The sequence below is a fragment of the Felis catus genome, chromosome A2, assembly GCF_018350175.1.
Source record: "Felis catus isolate Fca126 chromosome A2, F.catus_Fca126_mat1.0, whole genome shotgun sequence".
Lineage (NCBI taxonomy): Eukaryota > Metazoa > Chordata > Mammalia > Carnivora > Felidae > Felis > Felis catus.
Genome location: NC_058369.1, coordinates 132,139,720 through 132,156,367, shown reverse-complemented (window position 1 = coordinate 132,156,367; position 16,648 = coordinate 132,139,720). Strand labels below are relative to the sequence as shown.

At 35.1% G+C, this 16,648-nt stretch overlaps 1 long non-coding RNA gene across 2 annotated transcripts in view; it reads left to right on the top strand.

Moving 5' to 3' along the window:
• The window catches only part of LOC109497558, a 62,749-nt gene extending 47,262 nt beyond the window's left edge, over window positions 1–15,487 (top strand). Inside the window, exons 2-4 of one of the 2 annotated variants that reach the window (XR_006594438.1) lie at window positions 4,939–5,069; window positions 5,177–5,316; window positions 7,606–15,487. This is a non-coding gene — a long non-coding RNA (uncharacterized LOC109497558). Of the gene's footprint in view, window positions 1–4,938; window positions 5,317–7,605 lie in introns of both variants that reach the window. The other variant, XR_002153838.3, reaches the window with a different exon arrangement.
• The last annotated feature ends 1,161 nt before the right edge of the window (window positions 15,488–16,648 follow it).

Below are 16,648 nucleotides of genomic sequence, written 5' to 3'. Positions count from 1 at the left end.
ACAGGAGCACTTTAATACTATTAGTACATGAGTACATTAGTAAATAAGACAGATACTATCTCTACCTCTACCCTATATAGGAAAGCCTTTATGTAAAGTCTTCTTGTAAAATACTTTTTAATATAATGGATTCGTGCAATAAGTAATATTGTGTGTTACTATGATATACTCCATATTCTAAGCCTCGTTGAATAGATCAAAAGAATACCATTGCTAGCCTGAAGTCCATGTTATAATGAATATTGTTATAATGAAACTTCTGTTTGCTTCCAGAAGATGAATAACATTCAAATTAGAGAAAAAGGCTTTCCTGGAAATGACCAAACAAGACATTAAAACTCACCATCACTTCTGCATTCTGAGGTATTTTCCTCAGAAATTCACATACAAATCATTAAGGTCTATATATCATTCCCATTTATGCAAAGGACAGTGACAATACAAATCAGTCATTTTGATCATCAGTAAAAATCAATAACGACACACTCACTGCCTGGATATTTGTGTAAAAATTTGTGATTTTTTTTCTTTCTGAATCATTTCCCCTGAGCTGTTTCTACTGACAGAGTATGTCTACTCACATTAGTGACAGGAAGATATAATTAACTGTATGTTGTCACTAGTGATTGGATGATCCATGAAGTAAGGCACACTAAGTGGGGCAGATGAAATCCAGGCTATCCTTCCCCATATCTGCTGAAACAGAATTAAGAAATAATCTCTGAAACATTTCCACTTCTCATTTCCAAAGTTTATGAGGATAAAAATGACGATAATCTATATTTTATAGGATCTGTAAGGGGAAATATCCTACTCTACTCTCAGAATGTGTCTGAGATAAAGATAAATCTATGTAATTGTAATTAGGGTGAGATCTTAATTCGTAAATGTTACTATGCCTGATTGCTAAGTGTGAATTGTTAGAAAAAAAAAAAAGAAATCATTACATGGTTCCTAATCATTCACTCAACAAATATTTAGTAGGTACCTTCCATATATCACAACTTTTCAAACAACTGAGAAAAGAGAGAAGATTAAAATACAACTATTTTCCTTGGAGTAATATCAGCCTAAAGGAAATTAGAAAATTGATGCTTAAAATAAAGCAGTATCAAAGCTATAGAAACAAAAAGGTCACAGGAGAAGGATTAACAGATGTGAGGAAAGGGGCCTCAGAAAAGCTCCAGGAGCATGTAATGCTTGATCTGAACCTTCTAGGATACTTGGAAGATATCTAAAACACTAAGAGTAGAGGAGTTTACAGGAGTTAGGTAAAATGTAGCAGCTAATATATAATTCCAGAAAAAGGCCACCCAACAGCAATGTCAAGTAGTTGTGAGGTCTTAACACTGGTGGGAAGAAGCTAATAGTATGGTTTATTTGGAGAGAAGGGAAAGGAAGGAATATTGTAGAAGGTGAGCCTAAAACAGAAAGCCTAAGGTCATATCATAAAAGACCTCAAATGCTTCCATGAGGACTTTGAATTTTATTCTCAAGTTTGTAATAAAAATTTCCAAACATGGCTAGTTTTGTATCTTATTCTATTCTATTCTATTCTATTCTATTCTATTCTATTCTATTCTATTAAAAATTTACTTTAGAGACAGTGAGAGCATATGCACAAAGTGAGGAGAGGGTCACAGGGAGAGAGAGAGAATACCAAGCAAGCTCCGCACCCCGAATCTCACGTGGGAGTCAATCCCAATCCCACAACTGTGAGATCATGACCAGGGACAAAATCAAGAGCCGGGCTCTCAATTGACTAAGCCACTCAGGCACCCCTCATATGAAAGATCACTCTGCTATTAAGTTGAGATGAGTAAGACTGAAGGCAGGAGACCATTTTGGAAGAGATGGAGCAGGAATGGAAGATGTCCCTCTCATATCAGTGAGAAAACTAGAAAGATGGCTGTGCTTCTTCCCAAAAATGGAAACAAAGAGGAGTTTCCTTCTTTGAAAGGTAAATGATAAAGGAAAGCCCAAGTTCAATTTGGATATTCCAGTTTCAAAGGCATGTACAACATATGAAGTGGGCAGTGAAATAGAAAGAGGACAGGAGCTTAGAAAAACTATGGGTGAGAAGTAGACCATGGGCAGTATAATCATATGGGTATTGGTTTCATCGGTCCTGGCAACCTCCTCTTCGATAGGCCCATGCTGCACTGGCTATTGTTATAGGTTTGCTCACCTTCACTGATGATAGCCTCAAGTATTCAGTAAAAGAAATTTTAAAAAGAAAAGAAGATATTTCCAGCTCTCATCCCAGAATGACTGAGTAAGAATCTTCAAGGAAAAGCTTGGAGGCCTGTTTGTCTCATTTTGTTTTAAAAATAATACCCTTAGAGGATTCTTACCAGCATGAAATTCTAGGATCTGCTAATCTAGCAGCAGTATTTGTTAAGCACCTACTATGTGTTAGCATTCTACTCTAAGCTTTGTGCACATATAGTCTTTAGGCCTTACAATAATATAATACAATAGATATTATTATTGCCATTTTAACATGAAGAAACTGATGTTCATGGTCTTGCTCAACATCTCAAAGCCAATGAGTGGAAATAGCAACTCCTACAAATTCCAGTATCTGCACACTTTACATTAAAATATACCTTGCCCTGCTTTGTTTTGAAGAATGCCCAGAATTACATGAAAAGTATTTTCTTTTGGTAATGAACCTACAGCATTGGAGAGAAAATGAAGAAAGTGCCAAGAATATTATCTCTACGAGTCTAACACCAGACCATCTTTAGTGTTGCCAATCCCAAACATATCTTTCCTTTCTTGCACCAATATTGCTTGCTAAGCAGCAACTGTAGGTGCTTAGGTGCATAGCCTCACACCCTTTAAACATGTTCTCTATTATTTTTGTCTTTTCTTCCTCTTTTCTCTTCATTCTCTGGCCTGAAGATAGAAACCACTATCCACTGAATTCTGGCCAACTTTGAGTCAAAAGATGACTGAACAAAATGAGGATAATGAGAAGGGAGGCTATCCAAGTGGGAATGGCAGGTGGGAGGAACAGCAGTGATATCAAATATAAATAGAGTATAAGAGTAAATACAAAATGCTTGATTAAGCTATATTTCAATGGTAAATACTTTTTTGCTACATTAGTCTTGTGTTCAGCAAGTACAAATACATTTTCCTCAACTACAGGTGTCCTACTCTGACAATTAATGATCCTAGGATCCTCATTCAAAATCATGTGCCCTGCAGGTCCTTGTGGTGCTAACAATTGGAAAGGTTAAGTCATTTTTTAGCCTGCTATTCTTCCTGAGGTTTACAATGCAGCAAGCTTTTCTGTATATGACCATCAATCAACCACTACTTAATAAAGGCCCAGAGGGTGCAGCATCATACAGAATCCCATGCCATGGTAGATTTAAGAAAGCAAAGATAATAACTGATAGGCTTCAAAATAGATGATACAGAACACATCCAAGCAGGGATACTGGAAGCACAAAGGAGTATCCAGAAGCCGGTGAAGATAAAGTTAACTAAGCATTATGATGTTCTTGTAGAGACAAAGAGTATCATAAAGGGACAGCAAAGGCCAAGAAGTTCCACAATACAAACTATGAAGCCAATGAGTGAAACATCTTACAGTGCAGGACAGTAAGAAAGTACTTAAATAAGAATGGAAACATGTCAAAAGATCATAAGAGTAAGCTTAAAAGTGTCCCACCAATTAAATCTGGGACAATTTAAGCATCAAAATAATTGCCTTAACAAATTAAAACCCATTAAATAAGAATCCATGAGTATATGCTGATATTAATCAATTAAACAATATGAAAGAAATGATCTTTCTTATCATAGAATGCCAGCCATTAAATGAAAAGGGAATGATAGAAAATCATTTGGCAACCATCAACACAATAATTGAGTCAGGCAAAAATCGTCAATGGATGCTAAAACTAGGGGGAGAAAATTTAATGGGGAACAGGATATTTACATAGCCTCAAAGTATCTCATACAAGATGTTTATTAATTACAAACTGAAAAACAGTAACTTGAAATGTTGTTTATTATATTATCATTAATAAAAAAATGGTTCTAATTTTATGTCACTGTTCTATAGGAAAATTCTTTAATTAGTATGTATTTGAACTAAAAGTTAAATTGAAGCCATTTTTCTGATATCAATTTATTTTGCTGTCTTCTCTCTAACTCCTCTAACTATTGCAGGGAAAGAATTCTGGGTAATTGGTTTTTCTAATCAGTTGCATTTTTATCGATCAAGATTTTATTGACTTTATGGTCCTAATTTCAGTGAATTTATAAAAATTATCCATCATTTTTTTAAATTTTATAGTTATGGTATACTCTCTCTCAGAACAGATCTCTTAGAGGTCTATAAGGAAAATAGCACTTGGAAATCATGTTGTCAGAGCTATGGAGAAATGATCTGGGTGAGACAGATGAGAAAATTATTCTCAACCCCACATGCACCATACTGGATAGAGAACCTATATTTAGCCTGAGCTCAGCAGAGCAGGAGGGATTGGTGCTCAAGGAAATGAAAGAAACAGATGTAGCACTCTCATGAAAAGGCCATTCAATCATAGCACTTTAGAAGGATTATTTTCATTCTAGCCTTGGTGCATTTAAAAGAAAACACTTCTTTCAAGTACTGTACAGCATAGCTACAGGGGCTTCCAAGTCATAGTATTATGTTTGGCCTGTCCCAAGTGAATTCCAAGGAACACAAATCCTATAAGATGCCAATACATATTCCAAAAAAGGTGGTATCTATGGTCAAATAAACTTGGAAAAAATTGGGTTAAACTAGGTTAACTGAATTCTTTTACCACACAAACATTTTGAGAAACTCTTAGTTATTCATCTGTGTAGAATGCCAAATTTCCAGAAGCTGTGAATGTGATACCCTACACATTCAAAATTATTTGATTGTGAAACTGCCCTTCTTTCTTGCAGAGCTTCTTACAGACCTTGTATTCCAGTAAATAAGAAAGAAACACAAAATACCAAGGAAGTTTGCCCTTTACATCAAGGAGAGAAAAACAGGCCTTTCCTGAATGATTGAGAACAAATTCAACAAAGAAATGGTAACTGATGCATGGAGAACACCTTTGTAAAAGTTCTACAAGACTGTATTTAACATAACTTGTTCCATCTAGCACCTAATCTTAGTTTCTCCTATAAAATGACGCAGGGCTCCTTGGAAAACTGACTAATTCTAGAGTTGGGGCAGGAAAAGTACAAGTTGACTCTGGCCATCATGTAATGACAGAAAATGAAAAAGTGCTAAAAAATTAAAAGCACGACTATGGATACATGTCAAAAGGATATAAGGTGAGCTGAAAGAGTTCCCTGTGGCCAAAGCCATAACAATTTGAGCAAAAAAAAATGAATAAATTTGTACTGGATTATAACCCAAAGTATAAAATAAAAAGACATGAGTTAATATTGATATAAATAAACAAGTGAATAAATAAATAAATGAGGAGAAAAGACAAATAAATCTTTCTTACAGAATTCCAAATGGTACTTTCTACTCAGAAGGTGGAGCCAAACTCTCCCTCAATCCACTCCTGACCCCTCCTGTGTGGGCTACACTTAGTAACTTCCTTCAAAAGAACAGAGAAGGAAAAAGCAATTTACTACAGAGAAACTAGAAAAAAAAAAAAAAAAAACCTGGGGTAAAAAATCATGGTTCACATCATCAGTGGTAAGATAGGTTGGTAGTGTATTACCTGTATTGCTCAGGCTGCCATAACAAAATACCACAGATAGGGTGGCTTAAACAACAGAAATTCATTTTATCACAGTTCTGAAGCCTAGAAGTCTCAGATCAAAGTGTCAAAGTGTTTGGTTTCTTCTGAGGCTTCTTTCCCTTGGTTGGCAGAGGGCTGACTTCTCTCTATGTCCTCAATCTGTATTGTCTGTGTCCTGATGGCTTCTTATAAGGACAACAGTAATACATCACAGCCCACCCACATATAAGGAATTAGATTGTAATAGCAGTAATTTATTAAGGCATAAGGAAATATGGAAGGAAGGAGTAGAAGAAAGAAAGCAACACATTATGAATGGGATAAACCAAGACCAGTCCAGATGAAAACATAAGCTAGAAACTGAAGCACATTCCCCATGAATGTCTTATGTCATAGAAAGTCTTAGGATTTTATAGCACAAAGGCAAGAAGATAAAGCCATGGAAAGGACTGACAAGGAAGCTGAAGACCAAAGGAAGTAAATTAAGAGTGCCTGCAAGTGAACAATAAAAAAAAAAAAAATACAATGACAAAGCCAATGAATCAGAACACATTAGGGGCAAAATACACTTATGTAGCATTTGAATTAATGACTTGAGATTACCACAGTAAATGTGGAAGAGAAAAAGAAAAGAAAAGTGATCAAATAAACAATGATACATCTGAAAGACAAAAACAATACAACATAAAGATAATTGTCATTTTAAGTAGAAAACTCAACAAACCGAACAGAAAAAGTGCTTAGAGATATGATACACAATATTTCCATGAACAAAATCTTCAGATTTAGGAAGAGCTGGCAAAGAACAATCAATAGCAAAACATGCTAGTTAAATAACTGAACTTTAAAGACAAAGAAAGAATCCTCTAGGGTGTCCCAAAAGAATAAAATAAATAAAACAAACTTTCAACACTGGGGAGAAGCAGGCTGGCCTAAGAGTGTTTCCTAAACATTCAATTCCAAAACACAGTGGAACAAAGTCTGTATGTTCTGAAAAAAGACACAACAGCATTATACAGTGCTATACTCAGCCCAGGTGTCAAGTATGACACTGATGTAGTAAGATGGACAACACTCAGGAGAAAGGAATAGAAGGCGAAGCAAGTGTAAAAGAATTCACCTCTCCATCTTTCATGGAGAGCTATCCAGACCAAGGGTAGACATGGAATTTAAAATGCTTCACACTTACATATTGTTCCTTATTATTTTCTTCTATTTTAAATAATTGAAAATACTTTAGCAAAAAGAAACATTTGTCTCAAGTTTAATAATTCCTTCAGTTCTACTTGTTTCTTGTTCTGTTACATTCAAATAGAATTAAACGCAATACTTTTTATTTTTATTTATTTATTTTTTTTCAACGTTTATTTATTTTTGGGACAGAGAGAGACAGAGCATGAACGGGGGAGGGCCAGAGAGAGAGGGAGACACAGAATCGGAAACAGGCTCCAGGCTCTGAGCCATCAGCCCAGAGCCCGACGCGGGGCTCGAACTCACGGACCGCGAGATCGTGACCTGGCTGAAGTCGGACGCTTAACCGACTGTGCCACCCAGGCGCCCCAATACTTTTTATTTTTAAAACATGTAGACTATCATTCAATTATTATAAAATTATATTTGGCTCCCTTTCTCTTTCCTTCTGTGTATACACAGACAGATATATCTGGGGAAATCCTTCCCAGATGTAACACTGGTCATTTCAAGGTGATAAAATTCTGGATGAATTGTCTCTTTGTGTTTCTCTATATTGTTGAATCTGTTTAAGAAGAGCATGTATCACTTTATGTAGGAAAAAATGCTGTTATCTTTAAAAAATACAGTTACAAGGAAGAAAGAAATATTTATTCTTTTTTCTACTTTTTTCAAGGCTTTGAAAGGGGGAAAAAGCAGTGAAATAAAGGGAAAGGGAGTTTACAAACTGGTTTGAGATGAGGAAGCCAGTTTCTCTGAGAAGAAGGATTTGTTATCTGATGAGTGCTGAGTCCTATCTGAGAAAGCCACACAATGAAACACTCTCAGGGTAAATAAGCAACACTTAAGGACACCATATGGGCTTTTTATGCCAAAAACTAAAATCAACTTCTTGGGTGACGATGAATGAACTGAGAGTGGAGGTTCTATACTACTTAGAAAGATGAAGGAAAAAGATTAAAATCAAAACAAAATAAAAGGTAAGCAATAATTGATAGATAATGGGCAAGTTTAATGGCGAACTGTACTTAAAGTTATCAAGAACCAGTACCTGAAATTTATTGCAAAGAGATTTGTAATTTTTGTTAAGAATTCCAGTAAACCCTAGACTTCTGGGTAATGTGAATCATTGAGAAGGAATCTGCTATTTTCAGGCCAAAATTTGATCTTTTAATGATGTAATAAGGTCAACAGATCATGAAGTCTCCATTAACTTACCTTATATTGAACTCTTTAATGGCTTTGAAATGTATGAATTAGGCTCTGTCAAAGATTGGATGAAGATTATTACAGTTTTGATTGCCCTACCCTTTCATTAAGCATTTAAGGTATATCTGTACACTGCTTTCACGATTCTCACCTTTCTTCCCAACAATCCATTATCCCTCTACACTCCCTCCCCTAATAGAATGACTTGCATTCTCTTCACATACAGAAACATCAGTATCTATTCCTGAATAATCACAGGCAATACATTCAAATAATTGTCTAGTTGAGAAAATCCCCTTTTAATAATCTAAGGATGACTATTTCAGTTGTCTTCTAATAAAACTGAACTAAATCTCTGCTAATGGAAGGTTGCTTTCAGTACTAAGACTAATTCTTTCCAGATCAATTCCACTAGATATTTTGTGCAAAAATGATTTGATGGCCAAATAGATCTAGGGGGAAAAAATCATTCCATACACTTCCATTGATAGGCCCTAAGGCACTATAGTATATTAGAAGCTTTGAAAAATTCTCAGGAAAGACATAGTTATGGTTTTGTTCAATCCAGTGTTTCTTGCACTTGTTTCACTGGGGAACTATTTCCCTGCTCCCACTTCCCACACCATTTTAGCAGCAGACATGTTTTGAAGTTTCTTGCTCTAGGACTTTATTTTTCCATGTTGTTATTTTTTGTTGTGATAATTTTTATTTTTCAGTTTGTATTTTCTGTTCATGATGAATGGCTTAGATCTAATATTCTGCCTTTCAAAGGGAATCAATTGTCAACATGGCTGAGCTTTGTATGTTCTTTTGACTTGGTACTAACAAAGAGTTTTTGCTTAATAAGGCATATTCTTCATCACTTCTTACTCTATCTGAGCCAATGCTCTTATTTTATGTAAATTACCAAACACTTCTTTTAGATTGATATGATTGTGTCTGTTTTTAGAGACAGAGAAAACATTATCTGGGTCATAAGGATTGAATCACAATCTCCTCTAAGCTCCAACTCAGTGTGAGATATTGTTAATACTTAACATTTCTACCATTTAAAAAAAGTTTCTAAGTCACCATTACCAATTTTTATTCAATAAATTCATTCAGACAACAAAAAAATTAATAAGCTTCTAAGGTGTACCAAATATTCCTTTACTACTCAAACATTTATGAAACATTTGCCATACTGCAGCCACTGTGCAAGGTGCTGGGGATAACACAGTAAAACAAACATATAAGGCCCATATCATTACCATTTAACATGGAAGATAAACAGTAATTATAAAAAAGTAAACTATTATGAGGAAGTAGAGAGGGCTACAGGCCATATAATGAGTAGATCTACTATGGCGGCAAGAATCATAGGCTTCTTGGAAGAAATGATGTTTAAGTTGAGAGTGTCACTCATTTAACAAATATTTATTAAGTACTTACTCTGGTACCATGCTAGAATTTGAGATGCAATATTGAAGTAACCACTGTCTTAACGGAGCTTAAAACTTTGTGAGGAAGACATAACATGTAAGCAAATAAATTACAAGTTGGCAACTATAAGAAATGATAGGTAGTGAATAAACAAATTACAAGGAAATCTAGATCTGCTAAAGGAGGTCAGAAGAGTATTCTCAAAAGAGCAAAATCCAAGCAGTGAACTGAGGAATAAATATCTAAACATTTTTATGTTTGGAGAAGGGAAGTTCCTGGCATAGGAGTAGCAAAGGCAAAGACCCTGAGGCAGGGAATACATGGGTCTGCTCCAGGAACTGAGAAAACATGAGCATCATTAGTCTAGTGAGCAAGTGATGGAAAGAGTGGAATTGGATGAAACTGGAGAGGTTATATCCCTACAAAGAGCATGGTTAAAAAATGCATATTTTATTCTAATTGGGGAACTACTGGTAGGCCTTAACAGGAGTGACATAATATGACTTGGGTTTTAAGAAGGTAACTTCAGTTTTTGCATGGAGAATGGAGAGGAGGGAGCCAAGAGGAGAATAGGAAGGCCAATATGGGGGATGTTAAAGAAATCAAGGAAAGACCATAGAAAATGAGATGGAGAGAATTAGATGAATTTGAAATACCTTTGGCATTAGAAAGAAATTTATAGGGTTCTGCTTTAGTAATTGGGTGGATGATGATTTCATTTGTTGAGTGAAGAAAGTCAGGGATATCAGGTTTTCTGGAAAAGAGAACTAAATAACTGTTTTTGACCATGTTAACTTTGAGTATGTCTAAAACATCCAAGTGCAGATGACATGTAAGATGCTATACTTTTAACTTTGGATCTTAGAATAGATACTTATGGATGAAGATCCTCATCTGGTACTTTAAGTCGTGAACATTGCTGAAATCACCTATGAGAAACCATAATAAGAGAAGAAAATGGGACCAAGCACTCAGTCCTGGAAAATTCCAGCAAATAGATTTTGGGGTAAAGACAGAACCAGAAAAAGAAGTCAAGAGAAATGGCCCATGAGGTAGGAGGAAAAAAGGGTCTATTTTTTTTTCAGAAAAAAAGATAAAGATGTTTAATAAAATTGCATATTTTATTAAATATTTCTAGGAGATCATGATGAGGGCAGAAAAGTTTCCATTTGATTTGGTCACATGGAGGTCTTTGCTTATCATGACAGAGGTACATATCTGAAAAAAAATGTATGAACAGTAGAGGTGAAAAGAAGAGCAAGAAAACATTACAATCAAGAGAAATACCATATATGAAAGTGTTACATGGGAGAAGAAGAGGACAAGGACCAGAAATCTTGTATGGTTGAAACATGGGCACAAAAAAGAGCAACAGGACAGATAGGAGGCTAGAGAGGAAGAAAGAAATTTTATTAGGTACTGAAGATATAAATGTCAGGAGAGTACAGGCTTTGTTAGTATAAATGACACTAACAAAGAATTAAAAATTCACCACGTAGAACTGTGGTTGTAGAGGAATCAGGGAGGCTATTGCAGAGAAAAGTTATGCATATACAAAAGGCCAAAGCTAAGGAGTAGTATGCTACCCTTGGAACGATGAAATACTTAGCCACGCTGAAGTAGAAGTTTTCACAGCATTTAGGGGGAAATAGTTAGGGATCAATCACGAGGGGCTGTGTATGGCATGCTGAAAGTTGGGCTTTGTCCTGCAGACAGTGGGAAGACTGAGGAATTCTAAGTTGATAAATATGATTTACGATGATTCATGCTTTGAAAAAGTAACTCTGGTAACAGTATGGAAAAGAATTGGTGAAGATGACTTGAAGTAATGGACCCAAATTAGGAGACTACTGTAATAGCACAGGGAAGAAATGTTGTGAGGAGGGAAAAGACAAGTTCTCAAGATTTTAAAGAGGTGGAAATGAAAGAATTTAATGACATTTGGAGGTAAGGGACTTTGGAGAGAGACACTTAAGATTGTTCCCAGGTCTCAGGCTTGGGTGATAAGAGATCTTGATGTCACTTTACCAAAATAGGAAATAAATCTATAAAGTAGCAAGTAAATAAAATAAAGCATTCCATGAGGTCAAAGAGCAGATATAATAGGAGATTAAGTGATGGCAGTATAAATGTTTGTAGTCTGAAAGTAGGATAATGGAATTTGGAGTTTTAAAGTGGGAGCTTCCATAAGGAATAAAATGGATCAAGATACATTACAGAACAATAAAAAGGCAGAAAAATTAAATGTGCCAAATATAAGATTAGAATAAAAGAATTATGAGATGTCAAATGGCTCTAAACATATGTTCAAGATGGTTGATAATTTGACTTGAAGCTTTCCAGAGGATAGACTGAATCAGTACAATGTTCATAGTGTCTATTCCAAAAAGCTGTTCCTCAAAAGTCTGGCTTTCCATCATTATAGGACATGAAAAATTTTTCCCCCATGAGTTCTTAAAAGAGGACAATGACTTTGGCTTTTAAACTGGATTGTGCTTACCTCTGAGAGTTATGCTAAGGGCTTGGTGGTACTTAAATCCTAGGATAAACAGTTTGTCTCCGTGGAATTTTAACTTTATTTGAAAATTTAAATGAGAATAAGAATCATTATTTGTAAAATCCACACTTATATGTATATAATGGCAAAATAAAACTCAGTGAGCTTTTAAGATAAAATGAGTCTACAATTAGTTTCTACACTTAACATTATATTCCAGAAACTGAGAGACATTAGTGTATTCTCATCTACCTTTTGAACGTTATACAGACTCAGTGCTTACCAATTTTTTCATTAATTTAAATACTAGATAGGTAAGAATATAATAGTAACTATAATAATGACTTTTATATAGATTTTGTTCTGTCAATGGAAGCTGGTGATCTAACGTTAATAAAAGTAATGCTCTAGGGGCCAAAACAATGCAGAATGCTACTCAGCTCTCTTTTGGTCTGACCTGATCCAAGAATAAATTATACTAAGGGTTGAAATGATACATTTCACATAGTCCTTCAAGACTATTATTTATTTTAACACAGTTTTTATAAATATTAGATGGCAGAGAGATCAAGATAGCATTATTTGCTAGGTATCTGGAGTGTAATTATCTTATACAGCTAGTTACACTTGATTTATATTCACTAATGATCAAAATTTTAGATAGAAATTTAGGTTAGCAGAATCTAACACATAAAGAACATGTGACTGAAAAGAAGGACATATTAGTTCTTCAAGGAGATGAACTGAGGCATAACAGAAAGCTCAATTTAGTGTAAATGATTCAGTAGGTAACCATGAACAGAGATGAGCTATCCCTGGAAAACAAGTTTGCAACCATTCCAATTTATAAATAAATGGATAATCAAGTTTCCAAAGGATATATATCAAGAGCATGGCTATGATAATTCTAAAATGGAAAAATAATTTAAATAAGTGCTACTAAATACCTGTTGTAGACATGAAAAAAATACCAAAGTGTTTCTAATGGTTATTTATATTTGGATCAAGTGACTTCCTTCATGACCCTCTAATGTAAACTGATTGCACAAGGTATTTGTAAATAATGAGCAAGCTGGCATGCCGAATACAGTAGTTACAAAACCTGACTTTGCCTTGGCATCACTTGAGAAGATTTTCTATATCACAAATCCTCAGGTCCTACTCCAACACATCCACTAACTGAGAATCTCTGTAGATGGGTTCAAGGAAACCGTATGGCTAAAATGCTTCCTAAGCAATTCTGACACATCAAAATTTGGAGAACACTACAAGCCTGTTCACTACAAACTGGATGAAGACTAGATGTTCATTACTAAAAATGATTACTCTCTTGCAATGGTTGATGATTAGCCATTCTATCTGACATTAATTAGATAGTACTTCTAACACCGTTCCTAATTTGTGACAGTAAAACAGTGTTCCCAAAATACACAAAAGAGATTGTTTTTATATTCTTTCTAGCTGGAGAGCCAGTGGGTATCTATGCCAAACTACTCAAAAAGAATATCAAGTTATTAAGTAACTAGTTGAATAGGAAGGATTCCAATACACATCTCTGTTTTACATGCAGGAAATTATTATCTGACTCATCAGGAGACTATTTCTGAGTGAGTGAAGGTTATATCAAAGCTGCCAGCCTATAACATATTCATTTTATTAGACGTATAGCTGATTCATGGATTTGGAGTCAAAGGTTATGAAAGATCCATAAAAGCTACATGCAATCCTATGTTGTTCCTGACAAATTTGTCCCAGAGATGATAAAAATAATAATAGAGCCCAAATCATCATCTGCCCCTTTCATAAAACACTGTTCTCAATAGCTTCAGCTTAACTGTAAGCCTAAAAACCTGAAATTCAGACAGTAAAAGTTACCCACTCTTTTTGTTTGTTTTATTATAAAGACACTCTATATTAAAAGGAAGACAATAACAGAGCCCAGAGTGGTTAATAAACTGACATGGGATTTAAATATAAAACATAATATTTTTTTTCATTCCTAAACCTGTGGAAGTAAAGGTACAGCTGACAGGAACATAGGAGGCATAATGGAAGATGACGTGGAGAAAACAAAGGGACACTAAAAATCTCATCAAATAGGGCGTGAGTGGTCAACAGATGCTGTCTGCAACTTTATGGAACAAGAAACAGTTTTTTATTCAAGACTATTTTTTAGAGCAGTTTCAGCATTAAACTAAATGGGAGGATACAGAGATATGCTCCTTACCCCTACACAAACATGACCTCCTCCATTATCAACATCCCCTACCAGAGCAGTACATTTGTTATAACTGATGAACCTACATTGACACATCATTATCGCTCAAAGCCCATAGTTTACATTAAGGTTCACTCTTGGTATTGTACATTCTATGAGTTTGGATAAATATACAATATAATGACATATATCCATCATTATAGTCTCATACAAAGTATTCTCACTGTCCTGAAATTCTTTGGTCCTCTGTGTATCATCCCTCTGCCCCATATCCCCCAACCCCTGACAATCACTGATCTTTTCACTGACTCCATAGTTTTGCCTTTTCCATAATTTTGGGATCACACAAATGTAGCTTTTTCAGATGGCTTCTTTCACTTAGCAATGTGCATTTAAGATTCTTCCATGTTGTTTCATGGCTTGAAAACTCATTTCTTTTTAGTACTGAACAACATTCTATTGTATGGATGTACTACAGTTTATTTATCCATTCACCTAATGAAGGACATCTTGGTTGCTTCCAGCTTTTGGCAATTTGAATAAAGCTGCTATAATCATTTGTTTGCAGGTTTTTTAGTGAACATAAGTTTTCAACTCCTTTGAGTAAATACCAAGGTATGTGATTACTGGTAATATGGACAGAGTATATTTAGTATTGTAAGAAATTGCCACTCTTTCAAAGAGGCTGAACCATTTTACATTCCCACCACCAATAAATGAGAGTTCATGTTGCTCCATATTCTCACCTGCACTTATTGTTGACAGTGTTCCAGATTTAGCTATTCTGATAGGTGTGCAGTGGTATCTCATTGTTTGAATTTGCATTTCAGGAGTTTTGTGGAAGTTTTTTAGTTTTGGGTTTTATATTTAGGTCTGTGATCCATTCTGAGTTAATTGTTGTGAAGGGTTGTTAAGATCTATGTCTAGATTCATTTTTTTGCATGTAGATGTCAGTTGTTCCAGTACCATTTATTGAAAAGACTATCTTTCCCCCCATAGTATTGCCCTTCCTCCTTTTTGAGCTAATGCTGAAGTTTCTATAGGGAGGCAAAAGACCCAGAATAACCAACCCAATATTAAAGGAGAAGAACAAAGATGGAGGACTGTCACTCCTCAACTTCAAACTTATTACCCAATTTCAAGACTTATTATAAAGCTAAGTATTCAAGACAGTGTGGTATTGGCAAATAAATAAATAAATAAATAAATAAATAAATAAATAAATAAAACAAAACAAAACAAAATAAAATAAAATAAGCAAGCAAATGGATCAATAGAACAGGACAGAGAACCCAGAAATATATTCCTGTAATACAGTCAACTGATGGTATTGAGTTTAACTGTGTCCTTACTAATATTCTGCCTGCTAATCTGTCCATTTATGATACAGGGATGTTTTAGTTTCCAAGTATGATAGTGAAGGCATCTGTTTCTCTTGCAGTTCTATCAGTTTCTGCCCTAAAAGTCTGACACTCTGTTGTTAGGTGTATACATGCCCAAGACTGCTATGTTTTCTTGGAGAACTGACCAACTTTCACCATGATGCAATGCCTTTCTTTATCCCTTATAACTTTCCTTACTTTGAAATTTGCTGTCTGAAATTAATATAACTACTCCTGCTTTCTTTTGATTAATGTTAGCATAGTCTACATTTCTCCATTCATTTACTTTTAATATATATGTGTCTTTGTATTTATTTTTTTTTAATTTTTTTCAACATTTATTTATTTTTGGGACAGAGAGAGACAGAGCATGAACGGGGAAGGGGCAGAGAGAGAGGGAGACACAGAATCGGAAACAGGCTCCAGGCTCTGAGCCATCAGCCCAGAGCCTGACGCGGGGCTCGAACTCACGGACCGCGAGATCGTGACCTGGCTGAAGTCGGACGCTTAACCGACTGCGCCACCCAGGCGCCCTTTTGTGTCTTTATATTTAAATTGGGTTTATTGTAAGCAACATATAGTTGGGTCGTGTTTTTGGATCCACTTTAACAATCCATCTTTAAATTCGTACATTTAGTCTACTGGTATTCAAAGTGATTATTGATAGAATTAGAATAATATCTACCATATTTTTACTGTTTCTATTTGTTGCCCTTGTTCTTTGCTCTTGATTTTGTCTCCCACTGTTTTTCTGCCTTTTGTGGTCTTCATTAAACATTTTAAATGATTCCATTTTCTGTCTTAGCATATCAGTTATACTTCTGTTTTTTTATTTCTTCTACAGTCCTCTGCTATACCAGCTGAGCTATCGAAGGGTGCTATACTTCTTTTTAAAAACACTTCTCTTGGTGGTTGCTCTGGAGTTGGCAATTTACAACTAATCCAAGGCCACTTTCAAATAACAGTATATTGCTTCACAAGTGTTTGAGTA